This window comes from Convolutriloba macropyga, chromosome 9, assembly GCF_964194025.1.
Source record: "Convolutriloba macropyga chromosome 9, txConMacr16.3, whole genome shotgun sequence".
Lineage (NCBI taxonomy): Eukaryota > Metazoa > Xenacoelomorpha > Acoela > Convolutidae > Convolutriloba > Convolutriloba macropyga.
Genome location: NC_134476.1, coordinates 23,203,096 through 23,216,532, shown reverse-complemented (window position 1 = coordinate 23,216,532; position 13,437 = coordinate 23,203,096). Strand labels below are relative to the sequence as shown.

The 13,437-nt window shown below is 38.9% G+C and overlaps 1 protein-coding gene and 7 non-coding genes across 9 annotated transcripts in view; all 8 read left to right on the top strand.

Moving 5' to 3' along the window:
• The window catches only part of LOC142345669 (uncharacterized), a 710,383-nt gene that overhangs the window by 52,015 nt on the left and 644,931 nt on the right, over window positions 1-13,437 (top strand). The gene's annotated exons all lie outside the window — the stretch shown is intronic.
• Window positions 3,406-3,524, top strand: LOC142347197 (5S ribosomal RNA). Its single transcript, XR_012760213.1, has one exon. It is a non-coding gene; the product is annotated as a 5S ribosomal RNA (ribosomal RNA).
• On the top strand, window positions 4,661-4,779 carry LOC142347359 (5S ribosomal RNA). The gene has a single exon (XR_012760354.1). It is a non-coding gene; the product is annotated as a 5S ribosomal RNA (ribosomal RNA).
• LOC142346931 (5S ribosomal RNA) lies at window positions 5,913-6,031 on the top strand. The gene has a single exon (XR_012759965.1). It is a non-coding gene; the product is annotated as a 5S ribosomal RNA (ribosomal RNA).
• Window positions 7,353-7,471, top strand: LOC142347347 (5S ribosomal RNA). The gene has a single exon (XR_012760343.1). It is a non-coding gene; the product is annotated as a 5S ribosomal RNA (ribosomal RNA).
• LOC142347069 (5S ribosomal RNA) lies at window positions 8,416-8,534 on the top strand. The gene has a single exon (XR_012760094.1). It is a non-coding gene; the product is annotated as a 5S ribosomal RNA (ribosomal RNA).
• LOC142347434 (5S ribosomal RNA) lies at window positions 9,861-9,979 on the top strand. Its single transcript, XR_012760427.1, has one exon. It is a non-coding gene; the product is annotated as a 5S ribosomal RNA (ribosomal RNA).
• Window positions 11,305-11,423, top strand: LOC142347335 (5S ribosomal RNA). The gene has a single exon (XR_012760331.1). It is a non-coding gene; the product is annotated as a 5S ribosomal RNA (ribosomal RNA).

Genomic DNA, 13,437 nt, shown 5'->3' with positions numbered 1-13,437 from the left:
CCCAAACTATGGCTCAAGTGGAGCATGCCCACAAAAAATGAGCCAAATCGGACTAAAATTGACGATTTGGTGACCAAAACAAAGTTCGGTGATCGAAAAAGTTAAGCCTCATCGAGCGCGGATACTTTTTTGGAAATCGGTAAAAACTTGTCCAAAATGGTTCGCTGTGCAAGATTTTTTTATTTTATCCCAAACTATGGCTCAAGTGGAGCATGCCCACAAAAAATGAGCCAAATCGGACAAAAATTGACGATTTGGTGACCAAAACAAAGTTCGGTGATCGAAAAAGTTAAGCCTCATCGAGCGCGGATACTTTTTTGGAAATCGGTAAAAACTTGTCCAAAATGGTTCGCGGTGCCAGATTTTTTTATTTTATCCCAAACTATGGCTCAAGTGGAGCATGCCCACAAAAACTGAGCCAAATCGGACTAAAATTGACGATTTGGTGACCAAAACAAAGTTCGGTGATCGAAAAAGTTAAGCCTCATCGAGCGCGGATACTTTTTTGGAAATCGGTAAAAACTTGTCCAAAATGGTTCGCGGTGCACAATTTTTTTTATTTTATCCCAAACTATGGCTCAAGTGGAGCATGCCCACAAAAAATGAGCCAAATCGGACTAAAATTGACGATTTGGTGACCAAAACAAAGTTCGGTGATCGAAAAAGTTAAGCCTCATCGAGCGCGGATACTTTTTTGGAAATCGGTAAAAACTTGTCCAAAATGGTTCGCGGTGCCAGATTTTTTTATTTTATCCCAAACTATGGCTCAAGTGGAGCATGCCCACAAAAAATGAGCCAAATCGGACTAAAATTGACGATTTGGTGACCAAAACAAAGTTCGGTGATCGAAAAAGTTAAGCCTCATCGAGCGCGGATACTTTTTTGGAAATCGGTAAAAACTTGTCCAAAATGGTTCGCGGTGCACAATTTTTTTATTTTATCCCAAACTATGGTTCAAGTGGAGCATGCCCACAAAAAATGAGCCAAATCGGACTAAAATTGACGATTTGGTGACCAAAACAAAGTTCGGTGATCGAAAAAGTTAAGCCTCATCGAGCGCGGATACTTTTTTGGAAATCGGTAAAAACTTGTCCAAAATGGTTCGCGGTGCCAGATTTTTTTATTTTATCCCAAACTATGGCTCAAGTGGAGCATGCCCACAAAAAATGAGCCAAACCGGACTAAAATTGACGATTTGGTGACCAAAACAAAAATCGGTGATCGAAAAAGTTAAGCCTCATCGAGCGCGGATACTTTTTTGGAAATCGGTAAAAACTTGTCCAAAATGGATCGCGGTGCACAATTTTTTTATTTTATCCCGAACTATGGCTCAAGTGGAGCATGCCCACAAAAAATGAGCCAAATCGGACTAAAATTGACGATTTGGTGACCAAAACAAAGTTCGGTGATCGAAAAAGTTAAGCCTCATCGAGCGCGGATACTTTTTTGGAAATCGGTAAAAACTTGTCCAAAATGGTTCGCGGTGCCAGATTTTTTTATTTTATCCCTAACTATGGCTCAAGTGGAGCATGCCCACAAAAAATGAGCCAAATCGGACTAAAATTGACGATTTGGTGACCAAAACAAAGTTCGGTGATCGAAAAAGTTAAGCCTCATCGAGCGCGGATACTTTTTTGGAAATCGGTAAAAACTTGTCCAAAATGGTTCGCTGTGCAAGATTTTTTATTTTATCCCAAACTATGGCTCAAGTGGAGCATGCCCACAAAAAATGAGCCAAATCGGACTAAAATTGACGATTTGGTGACCAAAACAAAGTTCGGTGATCGAAAAAGTTAAGCCTCATCGAGCGCGGATACTTTTTTGGAAATCGGTAAAAACTTGTCCAAAATGGTTCGCGGTGCCAGATTTTTTTATTTTATCCCTAACTATGGCTCAAGTGGAGCATGCCCACAAAAAATGAGCCAAATCGGACTAAAATTGACGATTTGGTGACCAAAACGAAGTTCGGTGATCGAAAAAGTTAAGCCTCATCGAGCGCGGATACTTTTTTGGAAATCGGTAAAAACTTGTCCAAAATGGTTCGCTGTGCAAGATTTTTTTATTTTATCCCAAACTATGGCTCAAGTGGAGCATGCCCACAAAAAATGAGCCAAATCGGACTAAAATTGACGATTTGGTGACCAAAACAAAGTTCGGTGATCGAAAAAGTTAAGCCTCATCGAGCGCGGATACTTTTTTGGAAATCGGTAAAAACTTGTCCAAAATGGTTCGCTGTGCCAGATTTTTTTTATTTAATTCCAAACTATGGCTCAAGTGGAGCATGCCCACAAAAAATGAGCCAAATCGGACTAAAATTGACGATTTGGTGACCAAAACAAAGTTCGGTGATCGAAAAAGTTAAGCCTCATCGAGCGCGGATACTTTTTTGGAAATCGGTAAAAACTTGTCCAAAATGGTTCGCGGTGCCAGATTTTTTTATTTTATCCCTAACTATGGCTCAAGTGGAGCATGCCCACAAAAAATGAGCCAAATCGGACTAAAATTGACGATTTGGTGACCAAAACAAAGTTCGGTGATCGAAAAAGTTAAGCCTCATCGAGCGCGGATACTTTTTTGGAAATCGGTAAAAACTTGTCCAAAATGGTTCGCGGTGCCAGATTTTTTTATTTTATCCCAAACTATGGCTCAAGTGGAGCATGCCCACAAAAAATGAGCCAAATCGGACTAAAATTGACGATTTGGTGACCAATACAAAGTTCGGTGATAGAAAAAGTTAAGCCTCATCGAGCGCGGATACTTTTTGTAAATGACAATTTCAGCAGTAGCCATTGCTCCAAACACACCCCATATACTTGTAAAGGCCATTATAATAGTTCCCCTGCTTGCGTATTATGTATATTTGATATTTGGAACTGTCTCGGAAACATCAATACTAATTGTATAATTTCCCTTTATTAAACTAACTTTTAAGTTAGTGCAAATCGCTCAGTTCCATTCTTTAGGCTGCACTCCGCTAACGCAGAGTGCATTCAAATAAAACTTATCAAATAAAGTTAATACTTACCTATTTAATAAGTTTATCACAACAATTAGACTAAAAGCAACTCGCTACTGATTTTCCCAATTACCGGCCTAAACCCACTGAAGTCATACTTCCGGTTCAATGTCCGGTTATACAGGTTCCTCGTACCCAATTCATCTGTGCTTTGTTTTGCGGCCGTTCCACTGTATTGTGGATGGTTGGAAGCAAAAAGTTTGCGCGTTTGTCATAATACAATGTATGGCTACGAATTGCATAAATTATAACACAACCTTGGCTAAAATTGCATGTATTAAGTGACTATTTTGCAAACCGCAAGGCGGCGAGTTAAAGTGATCCTGTATATGAATATGAGACTACAAAACAATACTGTTGTATATAAATTCGCTCCCGCTTACGCAAATGCCTACGACCATACCATGTTGAATGCACCGGTTCTCGTCCGATCACCGAAGTTAAGCAACATTGGGCCTGGTTAGTACTTGGATGGGTGACCGCTTGGGAACACCAGGTGATATAGGCTTTTTCTTTTGAGTATTCAAACCTCATAGAATACTTTTATTCGATATTTACACATTTTAGAGCCTCAAAAAGCCTCGGTGATCGAAAAAGTTAAGCCTCACCGAGCGCGGATACTTTTTTGGAAATCGGTAAAAACTTGTCCAAAATGGTTCGCGGTGCCAGATTTTTTTATTTTATCCCAAACTATGGCTCAAGTGGAGCATGCCCACAAAAAATGAGCCAAATCGGACTAAAATTGACGATTTGGTGACCAAAACAAAGTTCGGTGATCGAAAAAGTTAAGCCTCATCGAGCGCGGATACTTTTTTGGAAATCGGTGAAAACTTGTCCAAAATGGTTCGCTGTGCAAGATTTTTTTATCTTATCCCAAACTATGGCTCAAGTGGAGCATGCCCACAAAAAATGAGCCAAATCGGACTAAAATTGACGATTTGGTGACCAATACAAAGTTCGGTGATCGAAAAAGTTAAGCCTCATCGAGCGCGGATACTTTTTGTAAATGACAATTTCAGCAGTAACCATTGCTCCAAACACACCCCATATACTTGTAAAGGCCATTATAATAGTTCCCCTGCTTGCGTATTATGTATATTTGATATTTGGAACTGTCTCGGAAACATCAATACTAATTGTATAATTTCCCTTTATTAAACTAACTTTTAAGTTAGTGCAAATCGCTCAGGTCCATTCTTTAGGCTGCACTCCGCTAACGCAGAGTGCATTCAAATAAAACTTATCAAATAAAGGTAATACTTACCTATTTAATAAGTTTATCACAACAATTAGGCTAAAAGCAATTCGGCACTGATTTTCCCAATTACCGGCCTAAACCCACTGAAGTCATACTTCCGGTTCAATGTCCGGTTATACAGGTTCCTCGTACCCAATTCATCCGTGCTTTGTTTTGCGGCCGTTCCACTGTATTGTAGATGGTTGGAAGCAAAAAGTTTGCGCGTTTGTCATAATACACTGTATGGCTACGAATTGCATAAATTATAACACAACCGTGGCTAAAATTGCATGTATTAAGTGACTATTTTGCAAACCGCAAGGCGGCGAGTTAAAGTGATCCTGTATATGAATATGAGACTACAATACAATACTGTTGTATATAAATTCGCTCCCGCTTACGCAAATGCCTACGACCATACCATGTTGAATGCACCGGTTCTCGTCCGATCACCGAAGTTAAGCAACATTGGGCCTGGTTAGTACTTGGATGGGTGACCGCTTGGGAACACCAGGTGTTGTAGGCTTTTTCTTTTGAGTATTCAAACCTCATAGAATACTTTTATTCGATATTTACACATTTTAGAGCCTCAAAAAGCCTCGGTGATCGAAAAAGTTAAGCCTCATCGAGCGCGGATACTTTTTTGGAAATCGGTAAAAACTTGTCCAAAATGGTTCGCGGTGCCAGATTTTTTTTTATCCCAAACTATGGCTCAAGTGGAGCATGCCCACAAACAATGAGCCAAATCGGACTAAAATTGACGATTTGGTGACCAAAACAAAGTTCGGTGATCGAAAAAGTTAAGCCTCATCGAGCGCGGATACTTTTTTGGAAATCGGTAAAAACTTGTCCAAAATGGTTCGTGGTGCCAGATTTTTTTTATTTTATCCCAAACTATGGCTCAAGTGGAGCATGCCCACAAAAAATGAGCCAAATCGGACAAAATTGACGATTTGGTGACCAATACAAAGTTCGGTGATCGAAAAAGTTAAGCCTCATCGAACGCGGATACTTTTTGTAAATGACAATTTCAGCAGTAACCATTGCTCCAAACACACCCCATATACTTGTAAAGGCCATTATAATAGTTCCCCTGCTTGCGTATTATGTATATTTGATATTTGGAACTGTCTCGGAAACATCAATACTAATTGTATAATTTCCCTTTATTAAACTAACTTTTAAGTTAGTGCAAATCGCTCAGGTCCATTCTTTAGGCTGCACTCCGCTAACGCAGAGTGCATTCAAATAAAACTTATCAAATAAAGTTAATACTTACCTATTTAATAAGTTTATCACAACAATTAGGCTAAAAGCAATTCGGCACTGATTTTCCCAATTACCGGCCTAAACCCACTGAAGTCATACTTCCGGTTCAATGTCCGGTTATACAGGTTCCTCGTACCCAATTCATCCGTGCTTTGTTTTGCGGCCGTTCCACTGTATTGTAGATGGTTGGAAGCAAAAAGTTTGCGCGTTTGTCATAATACACTGTATGGCTACGAATTGCATAAATTATAACACAACCGTGGCTAAAATTGCATGTATTAAGTGACTATTTTGCAAACCGCAAGGCGGCGAGTTAAAGTGATCCTGTATATGAAAATGAGACTACAATACAATACTGTTGTATATAAATTCGCTCCCGCTTACGCAAATGCCTATGACCATACCATGTTGAATGCACCGGTTCTCGTCCGATCACCGAAGTTAAGCAACATTGGGCCTGGTTAGTACTTGGATGGGTGACCGCTTGGGAACACCAGGTGTTGTAGGCTTTTTCTTTTGAGTATTCAAACCTCATAGAATACTTTTATTCGATATTTACACATTTTAGAGCCTCAAAAAGCCTCGGTGATCGAAAAAGTTAAGCCTCATCGAGCGCGGATACTTTTTTGGAAATCGGTAAAAACTTGTCCAAAATGGTTCGCGGTGCCAGATTTTTTTTTATCCCAAACTATGGCTCAAGTGGAGCATGCCCACAAAAAATGAGCCAAATCGGACAAAATTGACGATTTGGTGACCGATACAAATTTCGGTGATCGAAAAAGTTAAGCCTCATCGAACGCGGATACTTTTTTGGAAGTCGGTAAAAACTTGTCCAAAATGGTTCGCGGTGCCAGATTTTTTTTATTTTATCCCAAACTATGGCTCAAGTGGAGCATGCCCACAAAAAATGAGCCAAATCGGACTAAAATTGACGATTTGGTGACCAAAACAAAGTTCGGTGATCGAAAAAGTTAAGCCTCATCGAGCGCGGATACTTTTTTGGAAATCGGTAAAAACTTGTCCAAAATGGTTCGCGGTGCCAGATTTTTTTTATTTTATCCCAAACTATGGCTCAAGTGGAGCATGCCCACAAAAAATGAGCCAAATCGGACAAAATTGACGATTTGGTGACCAATACAAAGTTCGGTGATCGAAAAAGTTAAGCCTCATCGAACGCGGATACTTTTTGTAAATGACAATTTCAGCAGTAACCATTGCTCCAAACACACCCCATATACTTGTAAAGGCCATTATAATAGTTCCCCTGCTTGCGTATTATGTATATTTGATATTTGGAACTGTCTCGGAAACATCAATACTAATTGTATAATTTCCCTTTATTAAACTAACTTTTAAGTTAGTGCAAATCGCTCAGGTCCATTCTTTAGGCTGCACTCCGCTAACGCAGAGTGCATTCAAATAAAACTTATCAAATAAAGTTAATACTTACCTATTTAATAAGTTTATCACAACAATTAGGCTAAAAGCAATTCGGCACTGATTTTCCCAATTACCGGCCTAAACCCACTGAAGTCATACTTCCGGTTCAATGTCCGGTTATACAGGTTCCTCGTACCCAATTCATCCGTGCTTTGTTTTGCGGCCGTTCCACTGTATTGTAGATGGTTGGAAGCAAAAAGTTTGCGCGTTTGTCATAATACACTGTATGGCTACGAATTGCATAAATTATAACACAACCGTGGCTAAAATTGCATGTATTAAGTGACTATTTTGCAAACCGCAAGGCGGCGAGTTAAAGTGATCCTGTATATGAAAATGAGACTACAATACAATACTGTTGTATATAAATTCGCTCCCGCTTACGCAAATGCCTACGACCATACCATGTTGAATGCACCGGTTCTCGTCCGATCACCGAAGTTAAGCAACATTGGGCCTGGTTAGTACTTGGATGGGTGACCGCTTGGGAACACCAGGTGTTGTAGGCTTTTTCTTTTGAGTATTCAAACCTCATAGAATACTTTTATTCGATATTTACACATTTTAGAGCCTCAAAAAGCCTCGGTGATCGAAAAAGTTAAGCCTCATCGAGCGCGGATACTTTTTTGGAAATCGGTAAAAACTTGTCCAAAATGGTTCGCGGTGCCAGATTTTTTTTTATCCCAAACTATGGCTCAAGTGGAGCATGCCCACAAAAAATGAGCCAAATCGGACAAAATTGACGATTTGGTGACCAATACAAAGTTCGGTGATCGAAAAAGTTAAGCCTCATCGAACGCGGATACTTTTTGTAAATGACAATTTCAGCAGTAACCATTGCTCCAAACACACCCCATATACTTGTAAAGGCCATTATAATAGTTCCCCTGCTTGCGTATTATGTATATTTGATATTTGGAACTGTCTCGGAAACATCAATACTAATTGTATAATTTCCCTTTATTAAACTAACTTTTAAGTTAGTGCAAATCGCTCAGTTCCATTCTTTAGGCTGCACTCCGCTAACGCAGAGTGCATTCAAATAAAACTTATCAAATAGAGTTAATACTTACCTATTTAATAAGTTTATCACAACAATTAGGCTAAAAGCAATTCGGCACTGATTTTCGCAATTACCGGCCTAAACCCACTGAAGTCATACTTCCGGTTCAATGTCCGGTTATACAGGTTCCTCGTACCCAATTCATCCGTGCTTTGTTTTGCGGCCGTTCCACTGTATTGTAGATGGTTGGAAGCAAAAAGTTTGCGCGTTTGTCATAATACACTGTATGGCTACGAATTGCATAAATTATAACACAACCGTGGCTAAAATTGCATGTATTAAGTGACTATTTTGCAAACCGCAAGGCGGCGAGTTAAAGTGATCCTGTATATGAATATGAGACTACAATACAATACTGTTGTATATAAATTCGCTCCCGCTTACGCAAATGCCTACGACCATACCATGTTGAATGCACCGGTTCTCGTCCGATCACAGAAGTTAAGCAACATTGGGCCTGGTTAGTACTTGGATGGGTGACCGCCTGGGAACACCAGGTGTTGTAGGCTTTTTCTTTTGAGTATTCAAACCTCATAGAATACTTTTATTCGATATTTACACATTTTAGAGCCTCAAAAAGCCTCGGTGATCGAAAAAGTTAAGCCTCATCGAGCGCGGATACTTTTTTGGAAATCGGTAAAAACTTGTCCAAAATGGTTCGCGGTGCCAGATTTTTTTATTTTATCCCAAACTATGGCTCAAGTGGAGCATGCCCACATAAAATGAGCCAAATCGGACTAAAATTGACGATTTGGTGACCAATACAAAGTTCGGTGATCGAAAAAGTTAAGCCTCATCGAGCGCGGATACTTTTTTGGAAATCGGTAAAAACTTGTCCAAAATGGTTCGCGGTGCCAGATTTTTTTTTATTTTATCCCAAACTATGGCTCAAGTGGAGCATGCCCACAAAAAATGAGCCAAATCGGACTAAAATTGACGATTTGGTGACCAAAAAAAAGTTCGGTGATCGAAAAAGTTAAGCCTCATCGAGCGCGGATACTTTTTTGGAAATCGGTAAAAACTTGTCCAAAATGGTTCGCGGTGCCAGATTTTTTTTATTTTATCCCAAACTATGGCTCAAGTGGAGCATGCCCACAAAAAATGAGCCAAATCGGACAAAATTGACGATTTGGTGACCAATACAAAGTTCGGTGATCGAAAAAGTTAAGCCTCATCGAACGCGGATACTTTTTGTAAATGACAATTTCAGCAGTAACCATTGCTCCAAACACACCCCATATACTTGTAAAGGCCATTATAATAGTTCCCCTGCTTGCGTATTATGTATATTTGATATTTGGAACTGTCTCGGAAACATCAATACTAATTGTATAATTTCCCTTTATTAAACTAACTTTTAAGTTAGTGCAAATCGCTCAGTTCCATTCTTTAGGCTGCACTCCGCTAACGCAGAGTGCATTCAAATAAAACTTATCAAATAGAGTTAATACTTACCTATTTAATAAGTTTATCACAACAATTAGGCTAAAAGCAATTCGGCACTGATTTTCCCAATTACCGGCCTAAACCCACTGAAGTCATACTTCCGGTTCAATGTCCGGTTATACAGGTTCCTCGTACCCAATTCATCCGTGCTTTGTTTTGCGGCCGTTCCACTGTATTGTAGATGGTTGGAAGCAAAAAGTTTGCGCGTTTGTCATAATACACTGTATGGCTACGAATTGCATAAATTATAACACAACCGTGGCTAAAATTGCATGTATTAAGTGACTATTTTGCAAACCGCAAGGCGGCGAGTTAAAGTGATCCTGTATATGAATATGAGACTACAATACAATACTGTTGTATATAAATTCGCTCCCGCTTACGCAAATGCCTACGACCATACCATGTTGAATGCACCGGTTCTCGTCCGATCACCGAAGTTAAGCAACATTGGGCCTGGTTAGTACTTGGATGGGTGACCGCCTGGGAACACCAGGTGTTGTAGGCTTTTTCTTTTGAGTATTCAAACCTCATAGAATACTTTTATTCGATATTTACACATTTTAGAGCCTCAAAAAGCCTCGGTGATCGAAAAAGTTAAGCCTCATCGAGCGCGGATACTTTTTTGGAAATCGGTAAAAACTTGTCCAAAATGGTTCGCGGTGCCAGATTTTTTTATTTTATCCCAAACTATGGCTCAAGTGGAGCATGCCCACAAAAAATGAGCCAAATCGGACTAAAATTGACGATTTGGTGACCAATACAAAGTTCGGTGATCGAAAAAGTTAAGCCTCATCGAGCGCGGATACTTTTTTGGAAATCGGTAAAAACTTGTCCAAAATGGTTCGCGGTGCCAGATTTTTTTTATTTTATCCCAAACTATGGCTCAAGTGGAGCATGCCCACAAAAAATGAGCCAAATCGGACTAAAATTGACGATTTGGTGACCAAAACAAAGTTCGGTGATCGAAAAAGTTAAGCCTCATCGAGCGCGGATACTTTTTTGGAAATCGGTAAAAACTTGTCCAAAATGGTTCGCGGTGCCAGATTTTTTTTATTTTATCCCAAACTATGGCTCAAGTGGAGCATGCCCACAAAAAATGAGCCAAATTGGACAAAATTGACGATTTGGTGACCAATACAAAGTTCGGTGATCGAAAAAGTTAAGCCTCATCGAACGCGGATACTTTTTGTAAATGACAATTTCAGCAGTAACCATTGCTCCAAACACACCCCATATACTTGTAAAGGCCATTATAATAGTTCCCCTGCTTGCGTATTATGTATATTTGATATTTGGAACTGTCTCGGAAACATCAATACTAATTGTATAATTTCCCTTTATTAAACTAACTTTTAAGTTAGTGCAAATCGCTCAGTTCCATTCTTTAGGCTGCACTCCGCTAACGCAGAGTGCATTCAAATAAAACTTATCAAATAAAGTTAATTTTTACCTATTTAATAAGTTTATCACAACAATTAGGCTAAAAGCAATTCGGCACTGATTTTCCCAATTACCGGCCTAAACCCACTGAAGTCATACTTCCGGTTCAATGTCCGGTTATACAGGTTCCTCGTACCCAATTCATCCGTGCTTTGTTTTGCGGCCGTTCCACTGTATTGTAGATGGTTGGAAGCAAAAAGTTTGCGCGTTTGTCATAATACACTGTATGGCTACGAATTGCATAAATTATAACAAAACCGTGGCTAAAATTGCATGTATTAAGTGACTATTTTGCAAACCGCAAGGCGGCGAGTTAAAGTGATCCTGTATATGAATATGAGACTACAATACAATACTGTTGTATATAAATTCGCTCCCGCTTACGCAAATGCCTACGACCATACCATGTTGAATGCACCGGTTCTCGTCCGATCACCGAAGTTAAGCAACATTGGGCCTGGTTAGTACTTGGATGGGTGACCGCTTGGGAACACCAGGTGTTGTAGGCTTTTTCTTTTGAGTATTCAAACCTCATAGAATACTTTTATTCGATATTTACACATTTTAGAGCCTCAAAAAGCCTCGGTGATCGAAAAAGTTAAGCCTCATCGAGCGCGGATACTTTTTTGGAAATCGGTAAAAACTTGTCCAAAATAGTTCGCGGTGCCAGATTTTTTTATTTTATCCCAAACTATGGCTCAAGTGGAGCATGCCCACAAAAAATGAGCCAAATCGGACTAAAATTGACGATTTGGTGACCAATACAAAGTTCGGTGATCGAAAAAGTTAAGCCTCATCGAACGCGGATACTTTTTGTAAATGACAATTTCAGCAGTAACCATTGCTCCAAACACACCCCATATACTTGTAAAGGCTATTAAAATAGTTCCCCTGCTTGCGTATTATGTATATTTGATATTTGGAACTGTCTCGGAAACATCAATACTAATTGTATAATTTCCCTTTATTAAACTAACTTTTAAGTTAGTGCAAATCGCTCAGTTCCATTCTTTAGGCTGCACTCCGCTAACGCAGAGTGCATTCAAATAGAACTTATCAAATAAAGTTAATACTTACCTATTTAATAAGTTTATCACAACAATTAGGCTTTTAAATAATAAATTCAGATGCTATTATTTACAGTTGTTATTTACAATGATGTTGAAATAATTCAGCAGGTTTCATTGATGAATCGTTACAGTTGGTATTTACAAGGAAAATTTATCAGATTTCATTGTTGAAGCTTTACAAATTAAGTACAAAATTCAAATAGTTTTTTGTTTGTTCAGGGGTTTCTTGCCAGGATCCATTTAGGACACTTGCCGTAAATCTAAGAGTTTCAACTTTCATATTTACAAAGACGTCGCGCCAACTATTCAGCCTTAGGGTACTTCTCGCTCCAGATAATTGTTCGCATTTGAGAATTAAATGTTCCGATGTTTCAAACTCTTTTTCGCAATAGCTGCAAATTGGTGACTCTGAAAAATTTTTCATCCATCTAATCTGTTTGTCAACAAGACAATTGAAGGCAAGGCGATATAAAAGATTTTGTTGTTGTGGCAAAAGTTTGTAAAATTTCCAGATATTTTTGCTAAAGAGAGTTAATTCTTTCGTTGAACAATTGTACTTTATGACGGATTTGTCTAAGCGGTCCTCGATAAAACTTGTTGGAAAAACTTGAGCAATGATATACCAGTAAATCTCACTTGTTCTTAAGGCTTTGTTAAGTCTCAGGGGAGTTTCGATGTTGTTCTTAAACAGAAGGATACTGCTGTCAGTTTGAGAGACTTTGAGCTTTAAAGATTTTAACAAAATTGTTAAGTCATTTGGAAAGGAAACATCGTTCTCCTTTGATGAGTTAATTTCGTCTATCAATTTTGCTGAGATTATTTTTGATGTAATATGTGGAAGAGAGATACCGCCCACAGCAACAGATTGGTAAAGAACTTCACTTCTAATTTCCATTTTGTCACCAGTTTTTAGTAGATTGTTGATGAGTTTTTAAACATTCGTCAGAATATTTACTGTTGTGTCCGTGTGTCTTGAATAATACAGGAACTTTGGAAGGATAAAAGTTTCAATGATTTGTCTCTTGGCTCTTAAAGTTTTCGATCGAGAAATGAAGCGCATGTAAATGGCAATTTGTGTTTTGATGAGATCAAGTAAGTTTGTTGATGATTTATCAGTAAAGAATTTAATGCCCAGGATTTTTGTTACACGTACAGTTTTATAGAAAGCTATGTCTCTCGTTGACAGGATCTCACTCTTTTTGACGTTGATTTCTAGTTGAGTGCAATCGCAAAAATCTTTGACAGTGTCAAATAGTCCTTCAATCGATGATATGCGTATTGAGCAAGTAATGTCGTCTGCATAAGCCACTGTTTTTGAGCTGGTGAATCCTTTAATATGTGGTGAGTTGTCTATACAGCAAAGCAAGGGCTCAACAGCAAGTATGAAAAGTAAAGCTGAAAGGGGACAACCTTGCCTAACTCCGCGTTGTAGTACAATTGTTTTGGAAAGGTA